Source organism: Schistocerca americana, chromosome 2 (assembly GCF_021461395.2).
Source record: "Schistocerca americana isolate TAMUIC-IGC-003095 chromosome 2, iqSchAmer2.1, whole genome shotgun sequence".
In the NCBI taxonomy this organism is placed as follows: domain Eukaryota; kingdom Metazoa; phylum Arthropoda; class Insecta; order Orthoptera; family Acrididae; genus Schistocerca; species Schistocerca americana.
In genome coordinates this window covers 784,376,210-784,383,233 of record NC_060120.1, presented here as the reverse complement: position 1 = coordinate 784,383,233, position 7,024 = coordinate 784,376,210, and positions in this window count along the sequence as shown.

The following is a 7,024-nucleotide window of genomic DNA, read 5'->3' as shown; positions in this document are numbered from 1 at the left end:
TTAAACACTTTTCGTCATCCTTCCGTCATTTAAGGTAAGTCTAAGAAACTCTTTCTTTCCGGCTGATACTACAGTCATTCACAATATCTGAAATGACAACAATTCCACTACCCACTGTTACGACTATCTATTTCTATAACAGTCGAAATTGGTCGATAGTGGAAAACAGATAATAAAGACATTCGATGGCTTCCAGACCATTGAAAGTCGTCAACGAATATATGATTTAATAATTTGATTGTAATGTGGTGCTTTAGTTTCTTCCAACGTACTTGCTGAATAAAGGATGTATGTTACATAGAGTACCATTAAGAGCAGTGTGTTTGTGTTTGTGTTTGTGTATGTGATATGTGTGTGTGTGTGTGTGTGTGTGTGTGTGTGTGTGTGTGTGTGTGTGTTTTAAGAGGGGGGCGAGGAACGGGTCCGAAGGTGGAGCGGAGTATTTCCCACAGTTGAGGAAAGTAAGTGATTTTGCAACTTTAAAGCATTACTAGCACTTCAAAATTTTATAGTTTGTGGCTGTGTATTCACTAATGCTATTTACGAGTATGCATGTGAATAACGTATGGTACTTTTGTCTACAGCACAAATGGGCAATTATAAGTGCAATTCTTCCACCTATCAGTCATGCTAGATATTCCTGCGACTGTTAACAACGTGATTTTGTACAATAAGTCCAAACTGTGGGAGACTATTCCATATTAAAAATGTCTGATGAACTTGTTTTTGGGAACGGGTGATTCCCGTGTCAGAGCCTATTTTATTCGCACCATGCAAGAACTTGTACAGTAAATTACAGTGGACCAGAGGAGGTTTTTGAAGTGTCCACCACAGACCTCGAGGCATCTACTTGCGCTTCGCTGTTGGCGACTACACTTGTGCAGGTGTGTGAGGCTGCGTCCAAATTGCATTAGCGGCAGCCTGAATGCGTTGTTTCGGTGTTTGCACTCAGCGGATGCATCCACGCTTTCACATTCCCTCTCAGGTTGAGGTTCGATGACCAGGTGGGTTACGCAACTAGAGTGCTTCGACTGGGAAAAATGTTGTCGGGATGCGTCCGCATCATAATACGGAATTGGACCGGAGCACCATCTGGTAACAATCACACCAACCCAAGAGGTACCCATAAACAATGATGTTCATTAGCCTTAGTTTTCATGCGTCCGATCGCCGCGTGCGAAGACAGTGTTCAGGCGCCTCTACATTGTGACATGAAACTAGACAAAGCATCCCTCACGTAGTAAACACAAAATCTTATAAGATAGCACTCTGTAATAGTAAGATTTATCAAGCGTACTGGGGAACTAGTGACAGGTGCATCTGTACTGTAAAGTTCAATGGGATTGTAAACAACGTCATGTAGCATCCACACTGTTCTCTCAGTGTAAGTTCAAAGGGATTACATTTGGCTACTGGCTGGTCCTCGATCTAGGAGGACATTGTCCAGGAGCTTCTGCAGTATGAAACCCAAATTGGAGTGAAGCACCAACATGTACCAGCCACACGAATCTTAACAGTTAAAAGTCCTGAAAGATAAAGTTTGGCAAACGGGTCGTCCATGTGACTGAACTGTCTCGAATGTATAAGACATATCTGAGGTTCATTTACAACGTAACGGGAAATTGGACTGGGGTAACACTATGCAGCAGCCATACGATCCTAACAGGTACAAGTCTAAAAGAAGAGACTTGACAAGCTAGGCTACGAATGCGACTGGGTCATCTCAACTGAGGAAGACGTTGTTGAAGTGCCTAGGCACGTTAATACGCAATTTGACCGCTGCACAATCGCGTCGTAATCACAAGACCTCAAAAGACCGCGGTCGAAAGTGGTGCTCTTCTGCAGATGGGCAGCCCATCCGAGTGAACTGCTCGACTGATAAAGAAGGTATTTGGTGTCTGCACATCATAACAAATAAAACAGTTGGAAGATGTGTAGTTGTAACAATAAACTAAGAAGAAGCACAGAAATATGTTCCGAATGTATGAAAAAATGACTTTTACATCAGGAAAGACAGAAAGGTGATTTTTTTTTTTTGGGGGGGGGGGGGGGGGGAGGGGAGGGCGGAGTGTAGGGATGGAGGTGGGGTTAAAGGGAGAGAGATCAGTTTTCAGACTGGCTTGATGAGCTGCACCAATATTTCCTCCCCAGAGCAAATCTTTTCATCACAGAACAGCGGCTACATCCAATGTCTTCAATTACTTGTTGCATATCTTGAAATCACTGTCTTAATCTGAAAATTTTGCCCTCTATGGTTCCCTAGAATACACTACTGACCATTAAAATAGCTACACCACGAAGATGATGTGCTACAGACGCGAAATTTAACCGACAGGTAGAAGATGCTGTGATATGCAAATGATTAGCTTTAAAGAGCATTCACACAAAGTTGGCGCCGGTGGCGACACCTACAACGTGCTGACATGAGGAAAGTTTCCAATCGATTTCTCACACACAAACAGCAGTTGACCGGCGTTGTGATGCCTCGTGTAAGGAGGAGAAATGCGTACCATCACGTTTCCGACTTTGATAAAGGTCGGATTGTAGCCTATCGCGATTGCGGTTTATTGTCTCGCGACATTGCTGCTCGCGTTGGTCGAGATCCAATGACTGTTAGCAGAATATGGAATCGGTGGGCTCAGGAGGGTAATACGGAACGCCGTGCTGGATCCCAACGGCCTCGTATCACTAGCAGTTGAGATGACAGGCATCTTATCCGCATGGCTGTATCGGATCGTGCAGCCAAGTCTCGATCCCTGAGTCAACAGATGGGGACGTTTGCAAGGCAACAACCATCTGCACGAACACTTCGACGACGTTTGCAGCAGCATGGACAATCAGCTCAGAGACCGTGGCTGCGGTTACCCTTGACGTTGCATCACAGACAGGAGCGTTTGCGATGGTGTACTCAACGACGAACTTGGGTGCACGAATGGCAAAACGACATTTTTTCGGATGAATCCAGGTTCTGTTTACAGTATCATGATGGTCGCATCAGTGGTTGGCGACAGAGAGGTGAACGCACATTGGAAGCGTGTATTCGTCATCGCCATAATGGCGTATCACCCGGCGTGATGGTATGGGGTGCCATTGGTTACACGTCTCGGTTCGCATTGACGGCACTTTGAAGAATGGACGTTACATTTCAGATGTGCTACGACCCGTGGCTCTACCCTTCATTCGATCCCTGCGAAACCCTACATTTCAGCAGGATAATGCACGACCGCATGTTGCAGATCCTGTACGGGCCTTTCTGGATACAGGAAATGTTCGACTGCTGCCCTGGCCAGCACATTCTCCACATCTCTCACCAATTGAAAACGTCTGCTCAATGGTGGCCGAGCAACTGGCTCGTCACAATATGCCAGTCACTACTCTTAATGAACTGTGGTATCGTGTTGAAGCCGCATGGGCAGCTGTACCTGTACACGCCATCCAAGGTCTGTTTGACTCAATGCCCAGGGGTATCAAGGCCGTTATTACGGCCAGAGGTGGTTGCTCTGGGTACTGATTTCTCAGGATCTATGCACCCAAATTGCGTGAAAATGTAATCACATGTCAGTTCTAGTATAATATATTTGTCCAATGAATACCCGTTTATCAAGTGCATTTCTTCTTGGTGTAGCAATTTTAATGGCCAGTAGTGTATCAAGGAAGCTGTCATCTAAAGGATATCATCGAAAGGATACCTGGTTTTTACATATTAATTTCCGTGTTATGTGTAGTCCATTATGAAAATCTGAAACACAGTTTAATTAAAGCTATGCTGTGAAAGTTTGTGAGCTGGACACTTAATGTTATGGAGACGGAGTAGCACTCAGCCACCAACAGCTTTCAGGTCTAGGTGTCAGTCCCCCGTGCTAGGTGTCAGTCCCCCGTGCTAGGTGCCAGTCCCAAGTGGATTTCAGCCACAACACAAGTTCAGGTGAAGTAATTGTACCCCAGAAGGCAACGTATCTCGGTTACCTTCTGGGGAGCAACGAAGGAAAAGTCAGCGACCGGTTTATCGGACTCGTCTCCGGCAGGTACGGTCCAGCTACTCATTGCGTCTACCTGGAAAAGGCGTAGGCCTGCGTCAGCAGTGGCGTCACGTGCGAAAAATCAGAGCCGGCGAAGGAACGGTGAAGGTCGCCGCTGCTTCCCGGGCGCCCTCCGTGGGCTGCTGCGGACGTGACTGCCTCGCTTCCTTCTCAGGAATTCGATTTTTCGAGGCGTCCCACGCGGCCTTGCGCAATCGCTTCCTGACTCTTAGTACTTGCTACACGCGTGACTGATGCTAAGGATGACGCTCTTTCATTTATGTCCGTAGTGAATAGAGAGAAACTATTTCACAGTCTAGCTGACGGAGTGGTGGACTCGTACACAACTGGCCATTAAACTTGCTACACCAAGAAGAAATGCAGATGATAAATGGGGATTCATTAGACAAATATATTATACTAGAAATGACATGTGATTCCATTTTCACGCAATTTGCGTGCATAGATCCTGAGAAATCAGTACCCAGAACAACCACCTCTGGCCGTAATAACGGCCTTGATACCCCTGGGCATTGAGTCAAACAGAGCTTGGATGGCGTGTACAGGTACATATGCCCCTGCAGCTTCAAAACGATACCACAGTTCATCAAGAGTAGTGACTGGCATATTGTGACGAGCCAGTTGCTCGGCCACCATTGAGGAGACATTTTCAATTGGTGAGAGTTCCGGAGAATGTGTTGGCCAGGGCAGCAGTCGAACATTTTCTGTATCCAGAAAGGCCCGTACAGGACCTACAACATGCGGTCGTGCATTATCCTGAAATGTAAGGTTTCGCAGGAATCGAATGAAGGGTAGAGCCACGGGTCGTAACACATCTGAAATGTAACGTTCACTGTTCAAAGTGCCGTCAATGCGGACAAGATGTGGCCGAGACGTGTAACCAATGGCACGCCATACCATCACGCCGGGTGATACGCCAGTATGGCGAAGACGAATACCCGCTTCCAATGTGCATTTACTGCGATGTCACCAAACACGGATGCGACCATCATGATGCTGTAAACAGAAAGTGGATTCATCCGAAAAAATGACGTTTTTCTATTCGTGCACCCAGGTTCGTCATTGAGTACACCATCGCAGGCCTCCTGTCTGTGATGCAGCGTCAAGGGTAGCCGCAGCCATGGTCTCCGAACTGATAGTTCATGCTGCTGTAAACGTCGTCGAACTGTTCGTGCAGATGGTTGTTGCCTTGCAAACGTCCCCATCTGTTGACTCAGGGATTGAGACGTGGCTGCACGATCCGATACAGCCATGCGGATAAGATGCCTGTCATCTCGACTGCTAGTGATACGAGGCCGTTGGGATCCAGCACGGCGTTCCGTATTACCCTCCTGAAGCCACCGATTCAATATTCTGCTGACAGTCATTTGATCTCGACCAACGCGAGTAGGAATGTCGCGATACGATAAACCGCAATCGCGATAGGCTACAATCCGACCTTTTTTCAAAGTCGGAAACGTGATGGTACGCATTTCTCCTCCTTACACCAGGCATCACAACAACGTTTCACTAGGCAACAGCGGTCACCAGGTAACGGCAACGGCAATCGGTTGCAACTTTCCTCGTGTCAGCACGTTGTAGGTGTCGCCACCGGCGCCAACCTTGTGTGAATGCTCTGAAAAGCTAATCATTTGCATATCACAGCATCTTCTTCCTGTCGGCTAAATTTCGGATCTGTAGCACGTCATCTTCGTGGTGTAGCAATTTTAATGGCCAGTAGTGTAGTTTCACGACTCGGGGACTGTAATATTAGCTACTACCTTGGCTGCGCAATAATTGGGAAGGAAATCGGCCATGTACTTTAGGGAAAGAAGACGTAGAGTTCCTGCGACTCGTCCCAATTACTCCTCGTCCTGCTTCTCGCACCCAGTCCTCTCAGCTTTTTCTGCCTCGTGTAATCCGCTTACAAACGCAAGGCGAAAAAAAACAATACGAGCATCTTGTACGTGAATTATATTCTCTTTTGTTCTCACTGGCATACTTGTTCCATGTCTAAATTTATGGACAAAGAACAACCTTCAGCAGGACATGAATTAAGTTTTATTCTTATACTAGCTGACAAACCCGGCCTTGCCCGGGTATTCATTTTGCCAACTTTCTATCAGAAACGAAAACGAAAAGTGAACAGTGTTTGTAGTCTGGTACGGAACAGATTCCATTTTCCTGTATTCGTGAAAACACCTTTGAAATTATGAAATAGTCGCGCAAAGAAACATGAATAATATACATATGAAAAAAATTCAGTATCACACTTAAGAAACATGATCGCAGACAAGTTCTGTACCCTGGGCGCATCTGCTTCGCGTGTTTACAGAGCGATTTTGTGAACGTCTCTGTGGCAACGCCTCTTCATAGCTCTACAAAGCACTCCGTCTTCAGCCCACAAGTGGCCCATCGGGACCATTTGACCGCTGTGTCATCCTCAGCTGAGGATGCGTATAGGAGGGGCGTGTGGTCAGCACACCGCTCTACCGGTCGTTGTGATGGTTGTCTTTGTCCGGAGCCGCTACTAATTAGTCGAGTAGCTCCTCAGTTGGCATCACGATGCTGAGTCCACTCAGAAAAATGGCAACAGTGCATGGCGGCCCGGATGGTCACCCATCCAAGTGCCGGCCACGCCCGACAGCGCTTAACTTCGATGACATGACGGGAACAGGTGCATGCACTGCGGCAAGGCCGTTGCCTCATAGCTCTATAGACGGCCCTCATTTTCGTGTAAATCCATTTGAGCTTCGCAGTTGAAAGCTGTCAAAACCGCTGCCAGGTATTAAAAATTCACACATGATACGGCTTTTTTTAACGAATCTCAGCGTTTATGACGTCATATCTCTTGAACTATATGTCGTGTAATGATATATTTGTGCAGGTACATTAAGTGATATATGTGGGTAATGTTAGCGACATATTTCGCGAATTTGGTTAGGAGCAAAGAAATAATAAATTTAACTTTCATGCACGATGCGGCAGTTTCTCATGCATCTCAG